This window comes from Accipiter gentilis, chromosome 4, assembly GCF_929443795.1.
Source record: "Accipiter gentilis chromosome 4, bAccGen1.1, whole genome shotgun sequence".
Classification (NCBI taxonomy): domain Eukaryota; kingdom Metazoa; phylum Chordata; class Aves; order Accipitriformes; family Accipitridae; genus Astur; species Astur gentilis.
In genome coordinates, this window is record NC_064883.1 from 48,179,402 (window position 1) to 48,190,637 (window position 11,236).

The window sequence follows — 11,236 nt, forward strand, 5'->3', positions numbered from 1 at the left end:
TCATCTGTCAGCCTCCAGACGCCTGGTGTGCTGCCTGCACCCTGTTCTCTGTCATTCTTTATCCTCCTTTTCCTTACAAGTTGTTGTTGTTGTTTCTTTTTAATGATGATTAAACTGTTTTCGTTTCAAGCCACGAGTTTTCTCACTTTCGCCCTTCCGATTGTCTCCCCATCCCACTGGGGGCGGGGGAGCGAGTGAGCGGTCGCGTGGGCCTTCGTTGCCGGCTGGCGTTAAACCACGACATGAGGTGAGTTGCAAGCCCTGCCTGGCTAATGCTGGAGGCTCTCTATGTTCCTCCTGCCATCTCGACAGGCCGTCCTTGTTCTTCATCGCCGCTTTATAGCGAGCGCCTCTCGCTCTGTAAGCGGCAGTACTGGGGCCGTGTTGCGGGCGGCAAAGGGCAACTGTGACGCTTGCTGGCAGGAGCGGCAAGGAGTGCGGAGCCACGCTCCTGTAGGGAGCAAAGATGGAACCTCGAGGGTTCTATGGTCCTCTGCTGAGGACATCTAATATCCCGACAGGCCTCTTTGCTTTCCCTGCTTCACGTCTGATTACTTTGCACGCCGGAGGGCAGGGCGGTAAGTAACACCGTGCAGCGTCTCTTCGATAAGAGACAAGCCCCGCGCAAGGAGCCTTGCGTGCGTGCAGGATTAGGAGAGCAGCGTTCTGATAGCACGGAGGTGCCCACCCCGACCGAGCCCCAGGGTCGCCGAGGTATCGCTCGCTTGCAGGTGGGCCGCTCGCATCTGGTGCGCTGGGCCGCGGCCTTTCCTGCCGAACAGAGCTGCCCCTCTGGCACGAAGCAGCTTTGGGTCTCTTGTGGCCTGCCTTCAGGCTGTCAGCTGAACCAGGCGTTATTTTTTGTTGTAAATCTCTCGCCAGCATCTGGTGACTGGCTGCTGTTGCTCCCGCAACCCTGATGCCCCATGCAGAGGGATACAGCAGTCCCTGGGGCTTGCTCCAGGGGACACCCCCCTTCCACCCCCCCCCCCCCCAGTTGCAGGTTCCCTGTGCTGCTTCTCTCTAGATAATGGGGTGGGGGGGCAGGGACAGAAGCGGCCGCCCGAATTGTCTGTTCTTCGCACTTGACTCTTGTAAACGCTCCAGCCGCTCGGGTGCTTTTTGGAAGGGAGGCGATGAAGAGGCCTGCCCGGGCTGCGAGTGGGGAAAGGGCAGGGCGACGTCAGCCCTGTGCCCCCAGTAAGGAGTTGCCGCCTGCGGCTGGTCTCTACTGGGCCGAGCTGTCAGTCATCCCTCACGCAGCTGACGCTCAGAAGAGGATCGTTGCGGGGGTGCGGATTCTGCTGCCCCGTGGCCGAAGGTGGGAACTGGCGTTGGGGAGGCGCGCAGGCGCGGTGGCGTGTGTCCGTGGGCTCCTGCTGTTGACGGGTAAACGAGACTCAGTAAGGCATCTCGACAGGCGCGCATGCGCAGTGGTGCACGTACGGCGCTCGCCGCTGTTGCCTGGCAACTAAAGCACATTATGGCAGCTCGGCATGCGCGCTGCGCCTCGTACGTTGCACGCCGGTGTTGCCTGGCAACCAAAGCTCGACACGACGCCTTGATAACCACGCATGCGCGGCGTCGCGGTTTACGGCGCTCCAGTTGTCGCCTAGCAACCAGAACGAGTTACGTCAGCTCGGCAACCGCACATGCGCGCTGCGCCTTGTACGGTGCTCCCTGCTGTTGCCTAGCAACCAGAACGCGTTACGGCAGTTCTGCACTGCGCGCTGCGCCGTGTACGGCGCTCGACGCTGTTCCCTGGCAACCAGAACGCGTTACGGCAACTCGGAATCTGCGCATGCGCGCTGCGACCTGTACTGCGATCGCCGCTGTTGCCTGGCAACCAAAGCGCGACACGACGCCTTGGTAACTACGCATGCGCAGCGTCGCAGTTTACGGTGCTTCTGCTGTCGCCTAGCAACCAGAACGAGTCACATCACCTCGGGAACCGCGCATGCGCGCTGCGCCTTGTACGGCGCTCGCTGCTGTTACCTAGCAACCAGAACGCGTTACGGCAGCGGGGCGATCACGCATGCGCGCTGCGCCTTGTACGGCGCTCCCCGCTGTTCCCTGGCAACCAAAGCGCGACATGACGCCTTGGTAACTACGCATGCGCAGCGTCGCAGTTTACGGTGCTTCTGCTGTCGCCTAGCAACCAGACCGAGTCACGTCACCTCGGGAACCGCGCATGCGCGCTGCGCCTTGTACGGCGCACGCTGCTGTTACCTAGCAACCAGAACGCGTTACGGCAGCTGGGCAACCGCGCATGAGCGCTGCGCCTTGTACGGCGCTCGCCGCTGTTGCCTGGCAACCAAAGCACGACATGACGCCTCGGTAACAACGCATGCGCGGCGGCACTCCTGCTGTCGCCTAGCAACCAGAACGCGTTACGGCAGCTGCGCATCCGCGCAGGCGCGCTAAGCCTACGGCGCTCGCCGCTGTTGCCTGGCAACCAAAGCGAGACACAACGCCTCGGTAACTGGGCATGCGCGGCGGCGCTCCTGCTGTCGCCTAGCAACCAGAACGCGTTACGGCAGCTCGGCATCCGCGCATGCGCGCTGCGCCTTGTACGGCTCTCGCAGCTGTTGCCTAGCAACCAAAGCGCGACACGGCGCCTCGGAAACCGCGCATGCGCAGCGGCGCGGTTTACGGAAGTCCTGCTGTTGCCTGGCTACCAAACCACGGTACAGCAGCTCGGAAGCTGCCCATGCGCGGTCGCGGCCCCATGCGCCAGCGCTCTCTTTCGCCACCTAACGACCTAAGTCCGATACTGCAGCTGGGGTGCTGCGCATGCGCGCTGGCGCGTTCTGCCAAGCCCTCGCCGCTGCCACCGCGCGACCAATGTTCGGTACTGCAGCTCGGAGGCGGCGAGTGCGCGGGGCTGCCCCGGTCCTGCACGTGCCGTCCGACGGTACCGGCAGTGCGGCCCCGGGGGAAAGTGCCGCCGCGCTCGTTGCTTCCTCCCTCCCGGTAAGGAAACGCCGCTGCCGCCCCGCGGGCGCGGTGTCGGCGGGCGCTCCGAGCGCAAAGCGCGGAACAGCAGCGCCGGCACCGCACAGGTGCGCAGCAGCAGCGCCGCCGCCGCTGGTGCCGCCTTGTGGGCAAAGTGCGGTACTGCAGCCCGGCGTTCGCGCGCCGGCTCTGAGGCCTCCGGCGTGCCGTCGTACGGCCGGCGCGCATGCGCGGTCACCGGGAGCAGCGTGGCGGCGCGCAGGGCGTGGGTGTCGGCGGCAGCGAGCGAGCACCGGGACCGCGGGTGAGGCGAGCGATCCCCTCCGGCGGGGGCGGTCGGTGCCTCCTGCCCACTGGCTGCCCGGGGCTGGCGGGACGGGAAGCTGCGAAGCGGCCGCCGCGGCAGGCTCCCGGTCCGCCGGAGGCGAGCCGGGCCAGGGCAGCGCCGGGCAGGTCCCCGAGAGCCGACAGAAGAGAAGAGGGGACGGAGGCGGGCACCCCCCAGGCGCGGCCAGCGGGCGCCTCCCCGAGTCGCCGGAGCTCCCCCAGCCCCGCTCGACTCGTGGGGCTGCCCCCAGCTGCAGCCCCTCCCCTGAAGCCTGTGCTGCAGCCGCAGGCAGCCCCCGAGCCCTGTCGTGAGGGCAGCAAGCTGGCCCTCCGGTGTTCTCGAGTCTCCCTTAACGCGAGTGCCGTTAGCAGCGGCGCGGGGAAGGAGCGGCGTCCGTCCGCTGAAGCCCCTGCGGACGGAGGGGCTCCGGCCAGGGTGGAGCTACGGTAATAACGGTCGCTGCTGCCTCTTTCCCTCTGCCAGAGGCCACGCCATGAGCGCGGTTGTCCGTTTGTCCCCGGGGATGCTGTTGACTGCAGCAGCCTCAGGCTCGCGTAGGCTGTCTCTGCCCGGCCTCCCTCTCCTCGCGGCACGGGAGCACAGAGGGACAGGCGGAGCGCTTATTGGCTGTGGACGGGAGCTGCTGAAGCTGGAGAGGCCACAGAAAGGTAAAGAAGAAACGGAAGGCCATCTGGCTGGCAGCTGCCTCCCGCTGCAGGCCAGAGAGACCCTGCCTCTGTGGGTGTGGGAGGATCCCTCCTCGTAGTTCACAGCAGGTCAGACCGCCAGGGTCTGTATGCACGACCAGCAGCGCGGTACGGCCATGTAGTGAGCGAGCAAGCGAGGCTACGTGTCTAGGAGGCCTCATCTCGTAAGAGCTGCGAGGGGCTTGCATGTTCCGTTATGCGGAGGACAGCCAAGCAACTGGAGTTACAGAAGAGGAAGGGAGGAGAGAAGGAGAAAGAAGCGGCTGAACTGGCAAAGTCTCCTGGCAGCGCCAAGAACAAGAGCTGCGGTGAGCCCCGGGCCCTCGGGGCCCTGTCTCCCCTCTTCAGTGTTCTGGTCCCTCCCTGCCCCTCCCTCCCCTGGTCCCCTCTCTTTCCCACACCCCTGCCTTTTTTTTTTTTTTTTTTTTTTTTTCCTCCTTTCCTCCCTTGTACCTCTGATGCTGAAAAGCCGGTCGAAGAAACTCCCTAAGACTCGTTTTGGAGTTTTAGAAAGCAGGCGTTCTTCATTGCAGCGCTGGATGCACGGCGGATAGTTCCACCTAGTGTGCATGCCACAGCTTTAGCACAAACAGGTTATATAGAATAAGTATTTGCTTATTAATCACATTAGTATACATATACATAAAAACAACGGCAACCGATTATCATAGCACTGCCTACATCCGATCACGCGCAATGAAGGATCCATTTGAGACGAAGGGGTGGTTTTGCAACCACCGACCCATTTGAAGTTCTTGCTGGCTGTCCTCGAAGTCTTTATTCTTGTCCTTGTTCTTTGATCTTGAAGCTTAACGCAGTTTCAATCACATGTGATCAGTTTCAGCATTGTTCCCATTTAGCTTACAGGGGAACATCTAGTCATAAGAGCAAAGAACTGCAAAACATAGGAGTACCTACCTCTGCTAGTTAATTACTCGGCTATACTTTTGTCTGTTGTTTCAGTCGTAGCGTTAGTATAAGACTTCTAATAATTATTTACCAAATCTCACTTTTACAGTCACCTAGCAGCAAACCACAGCTGGTACAAAGTATTAAAACCATCCAAATATTTAGATGTGCCATACAGAACGTATGGAAATATGCTATCAGAGGTGTCGGAGGGGCAGGGGGAGCGCCGGGGGGTGCCCCGAGCCCCGGCGCAGACTCGCTGGCAGGACTTGATAGGCGCGTGACTGACTGAATAGACGCTGGCCGGCCGTCCCCTTTGCCCTCCGGGCTGCGTTTGCGCTCCCTCTGCACGGGGCGAGGGGCTGTGAGGGAGCCCAGGGGAGGAGGAGGTGAGGCGCTGGGGGGCGCGGGCCGTGCCCCCCCTGTTCCTGCTGGGCTCCAGCTGTTGCAAATATTCTGGTAAAGAAATCAACATTTAATCACATAGGAGAGTTAGGTTTGATTAAGAAGTAAAATTGTGAAGCATAACATATAGGATTGTTAAGTTTGAAACGTAGCCATAGAAACTTTAGGAGCTGTGTTATGCATGACGCTAGGAACCGTAATATTGTTAAAGTTTGAAACAGCTAACCCTAGAGACCTCACCAGGAAGTTACTGGTTTTTCTGCATGCTGTTTCAGGAAACTAAGGAAACCGTCGTGGACACCAGTTTGCTGCTTGGAAACCCCCTTACCCTTCCCATCTTGATTTGAGTATCGAAGATGCCAGTCAGCAGAGCCAGGTGTCACTGACCAATGATTGGTTTTAAATAAGAATATTGATAAGGTTATATAATCACAGGACCGATCATTACAAAGGTTAAATTTAAGAACGAGCATAGTATGCGTTTTTACGGAAGGAGCTTAGGTAACAATGACCTGGCGGGAAAAGTCTGTAAAAACTGACGGATTTTGATACTAAGTGGGACACGCCTTTGGAGGAGCGATCCCCCGTGTCCCCAGCGCTGCGATAAACAAAGTGCCTGCTTCTTAACTTCACGTTGGTGTTAAGGAGTTTTATTCTGGATTTCGGTAATGGTTTTAGCGACCCAGATGGGACCTTGCGAGTGAGACTGGACGAGATCGAGTGTCGATCGAACTCCAGCCGGCACCGAGGTATTCTCGGGGAGAACCGTCACCCTCGACACGCAAAGCTCCTCGCAGCGTTCCCTGGAAAAAAGGTAAGGCGCTGCTTCTTTGGAATTTGTTTGGAAAGCCTGCCCGTGAAGCGCGGCGAAAGCTTCGCAGGGTTGGGGCTTGGAGGGTACCCGTCTGGAGTGGAAGCCTAGGCGTCTGCCCGTAAGTCATAAGCGGAAGCTATTGCTGGGTTGGACTTTGTGTATTATTTGGGACAGCTGTCGTTTGCATTTGTTTGGTATTTAGTATTTGAATGTATATAAGTGTAATGGCATTAGCAACATTGTTTAAGAATAAGAGTGCAGGAAATAGAACTGCTGATGAAAAGTTACCAGAAACATCACTGTTGGGATGTTTATTGGCACATTGGGGTGAATTGCAGGAAAAATGGTAAACAAACAGGGCTTTGAGTTACAATACTATATTGCAATTACTGTTGTTTTGTAGGAGAGAGAGTAAATGGAATAAAGTACCACATGTAGATTTGTTCTTTTTAAGTGAACGTATCTGACAGGGACCGGAGGGAAGTCTCGCAGCAGAACCTCTGGTTACAGCTTGTTACAAATATTCTGATAAGTTAAAATTTTATATAAGCTGGGTTTGATGAAAAAGTAAAGACTGTAGAATATATAGGGGTTTGAAGCCCGCAATGTAGTCATCGAAACTTAGGAACATACAAAATGTGCTGTATACAGTCATAAGAAAATAAGTATTGTCTAAAATAAGTTAACCATAGAAACTTCGACCGATTTGTTAGTTTGTAGTGTTTCGTCCTAAGAAACTAAGAGAGATCGTTATGGATCTTAGTTCTGTTGCTTAGAAACACCACTTTGATCAAGATTCCAGTTAGTGGAATTAAGTAAGATTAACTAATGAATGTATTAGTATAAGAATATTGAGAAGGTGGTGTGACTGAGGGCCAATCACTAGAAACGTTAAATTCAAGAATTAACATTGAATGTACTTTTATGTAAATCTAATACATGATGGTGAAAATCATACTGCGCAGAATCACATAAGAGAGGTCAACTATTGGACAAAGTGAAGAAGACTATGGAAGACCACCAGCGGGCTTCTGAAGACCACCAGAGGCTTCACCACGCCTGCGTAGAAGGACATTTACATATGCTAATGATTTATCGGACAGTTGATGATTATGTATGACATTTCCCAGAAATTTAGTGAATATGGATAACAGGTGTGTATTTAACCTGCATGATTAAACTAGACAGGTGCACACACTAGGTGGAGTGATCCCCTGTATGCCCAGCGCTGCAATAAAGTACGTGCTGCTTAACTTCTCACTGCTGTTAAGGAGTTTTATTCCAGATTTCAGCAACAAGCTGAACTGGGAGAACAGAACATTGAATTTGAGTTGACACTAGAGTCACCTTTTCAGTTTTAAATACCTTAGAGGGAGAGTTAAGTTTTGAAGAAATTGGTGGTGGTGGTGCAACAAGTGAACGAGAAACTAGACCCTTCTTTAAATCTTTAACAATGAAATTAGGAAAGCAATGGGTCACTCAGCAGTTTTTGTATGTGCCAAATTCTCCTAAACTCCTGTTAAGGAGAGATCTATTTGAGAACTTAAGAGGCAGAAATTAAATTTAAAAATGGAGAGATTAAAATTTTAATTCCAGAAACTACACGTATCGAAGCAGTGGCTTTGTTGTTAACAGGATGTTTACCGAAAGCAGAAGATTATACCAGTCCAAGTATAATGCTGTCATTCCAATCGTCTGGACTGGGAAGTTCCTGGTAAATCCAAAAAGCAGAACCTGTGAGAGTTGATTAAAGCCAGGATCGAATCCGGTAAGAATTAAACAATACCCCCCCCAAAACCAGAAAGTTGGAAAGGGTTAGTAATGGTAATACAAAAATTTTTAAGATACAAATTGTTAACAGAATGTGAATCCACATATAACACCCCGATCTTGCCTGTTAAAAGGCTGATGAAAAAGATGACAGATTAGTTCAAGACCTCCTCAGAGCAATAAATCAAATGGTACAAGATATTCATCCGGTAGTGGCAAATCCTTATACTTTGTTAACAACCCTAACGGAGAAACGAGAATGGTTCACAGTGTTAGACCGAAAAGATGCCTTTTTCTGTATTCCCTTGGATCCCAATAGTCAAGAGGCTTTTGCTTTGGAATGGGAAAATCCTGAGACTGGGAGAAAAACACAATATACGTGGACAGTCTTGCCTCAAGGCTTTAAGAATAGTCTTACCATTTTTGGAAATCAACTGGCACAAGAATTAGAGATTTGGAAGAAAGAAAATAATCAAGAAATCTTGGTGAAATATACGGATGATCTGTTAATTGTAGCTGAGAAGGAAGAACAATGCACAAAGTTAACTGTTAACTTTTTGAACTTTTGGGGAATCAGTGGATATCGAGTGTCAAAAGAAAAAGCCCAAATAACCCAGAAAGAAGAAACTTATTTGAGTTTTAAAATCCTAAAAGGACAGAGACAATTGGGACCTGAGGGAAAAGAGGCAATGTGTCGTCTCCCCAAACCTAAGACTAAAAAAATTAATGACAAGCATTTCCGGGAATGGTCGAGTGGTGTCACCTGTAGATTATAAATTGTGGCTTGCTGGCCTGACCTTTATAGGAGCAGCTCAAAACCTCAAACAATGGATTGGACCGATGCCGAGAAAGCTACCTTCCAAGAATTGAAACAGGCTGTAATAGGGGTGCCAGCCCTAGCGTCTGCCAGATCTCACAAAAGACACTTGAAACTTTTTGCTCGTTAAAGAAGAGGTAGAGCTCTGGGTATCCTGGCCCAATATTTAGGGCCAAGTGGGCGAGCTGTGGCCTACTTCTCGAAGCGATTAGATAATGTGAGTCTGGGATGCTCTGGTCGTCCGAGAGCCGTCGCTGCAACTGTGCTACTGATCCAGGAAGCTCCTAAGTTCACCTGAGGACAAAGGATTACTGTATGTTTCCCATATGGTAACTGTTGTGCTAAAACGGAAAGGGGGGCACTGGTTATCCCCTAGCAGAATGCTGAAATACCAAGTGGTGTTGTTGCTGGAACACGATGATGTTTACCTAAAAACTACTACCGCCGTTAACCCTGTTGCGTTTTCAACAACTGACCAAGTTAAAGGAGAACTGGAATGTGACTGCTTGCAGGCAATCGAAAGAGTTTACTCCAGCTGACTGGATCTCTGAGATGTGCCACTAGAAGAAACAGATTGGGAACTATATGCTGACGGAAGCGGTTCCATCTGTGAAGGAAAACGTCTATCGAGATAGACAATAACTACTGAGGAGGTAATTGCGTTGCCAACTTTGCCTTCGATGATATCTGCCCAAAAGGCTGAATTGATAGCTCTTACTCGAGCTCTGGAACTAAGTCAAGGAAAGCGAGTCAACACTTGGACAGACTCAAAGTATGCTTTTGGAGTAGTACGTGCGCATGGAGCGATACGGGGAGAAAGAGGACCGTTATCTGCACCAGGAACCACTGTTCAGCACGCAGAACAAATACTGAAATTGTTAGAGACCATTCAAAAACCAACAGCAGTCACGATAATGCATGGTAAAGCACACCAGTTAGGTAAGACCGGTCCTAATGCAGGTAACCGACTGGCTGATAAAGCTGCTAAAGAGGCTGCAGAAAAAGGCATCCTAGCACTAGTTCCAGAGAAAGGTATAAAATTGCCTAAAGAAACTCCAAATTGTAATGAAAAAGATGAAGAATTAATTATTAGATTGCAGGCTAACAAAATGAAACAGGATAGGCTGTAACACCGACAGGTCGAATAATAGTCCCACCCACAATAATAAGAGAAATTGCCCCATTGAACATCACAAAGTATACTGGGAAACAGAAAATGAAATATGACAAAGATTGTTTAAGCAATTATAAGCGGACATGAAATGTGTATGTAAAATTATCCCCGAATCAGTAATAAGATCATCTTTGGGATTATTAAATAAGGAAATTTTTTAGAAGAATATTAGCAAGTTGATTTTATAGAATTGCCTTGAAAATAAGGATATATCCTAGTTTTAGTTGATATCTTTACTGGGTGGCCCAAGGCTTTCCCTTGTCGCACCAACAAAGCAAGGGAAGTAGTCAAAGTCTTGCTCAAAGAGATAATACCAAAATATGGGGTGCCTGTAAGAATGCCATCTGACAATGGCCCTCATTTTATAGCAAAGATTATGAGACAAGTTGAGCAAAGTATTATCTATGGATTGAGACTATCACACCCCACATAGACCACAAGCAAGTGTGTGGGGGGAGAGAGAGAGAATGAACTATATCCTTAAGCAACAGTCGAGTAAAATTTGTCAGGAAACCTCACTCCTCACATGGGTTAAAGCGTTACCCGTGGCTCCATTAAGAATCAGAGTATAGCCAGAAGAGAAAGAAAAGTCAAGTCTTTATGAAATGTTGTATGAAAGACCATATCAAGAGTCCTGTGTTCTGAGTATCTTGAGTGTCTTTGGAGATATGTTTTTAAAAGGTGTTATGATTTCTTTAAGCAATTCTTTTCGAGAACTTTGTCAGTATGTCTCCACAGCTGGACCCTTAGAATTGGACGTAGCAGCGCATCCCTTCCGACCAGGAGATTGAATATATATAAAATCACCGAGAAGTGGAAAGGACCGTGTCGAGTCATTTTAACAACACTTGTAGCAGTAAAGGTCTGGGAGAAGAACCTTGGCTTCATTATTTGAGAATAAAGAAAGCACCCAACAAGAAACTGGAAGTCTAAAGAAACTGGCCCTTTAAAACGGAAAATCTATAAGTTAAGTTTCACGTTATCTATTTGGGAAAACAGTTGTGTAAAGTTTATAATGTTGGGGTTGCTATTAGGAATATTGCCGAGGGCAATAATCTTTCTGTGTGTTTAGAGGGTGTATGTATTTTTTTTGAGGGGTTCTAAACATGAGATAAACAAAATGAAACAATTATTGTTTGAGCTATTCATCTTGATATTAACCGTTTTTGTCATTTGGATTAAAAAAAATAATCTAGTTTTGTAACTGATTCAAAGTTTTGTAAAGACACAAAATTTAACCTCAGTAACAGCCTGCCTTCCGATTCCAAAGTCAGATGAAAATCTAGTTCCGTGGAGAATACTGACATTGAATTTAACCAAAACTTGAGAAAAGAGGTAGAACAATGAGAATCATTTT

The 11,236-nt window shown here is 50.6% G+C and overlaps 1 long non-coding RNA gene across 1 annotated transcript; it reads left to right on the forward strand.

The window, feature by feature from the left end:
• Positions 1-3,691: 3,691 nt before the first annotated feature.
• On the forward strand, positions 3,692-10,926 carry LOC126037702 (uncharacterized). Its single transcript, XR_007505796.1, has 5 exons — positions 3,692-4,298; positions 5,580-6,118; positions 7,084-7,272; positions 7,754-7,886; positions 10,618-10,926. It is a non-coding gene; the product is annotated as an uncharacterized LOC126037702 (long non-coding RNA).
• The last annotated feature ends 310 nt before the right edge of the window (positions 10,927-11,236 follow it).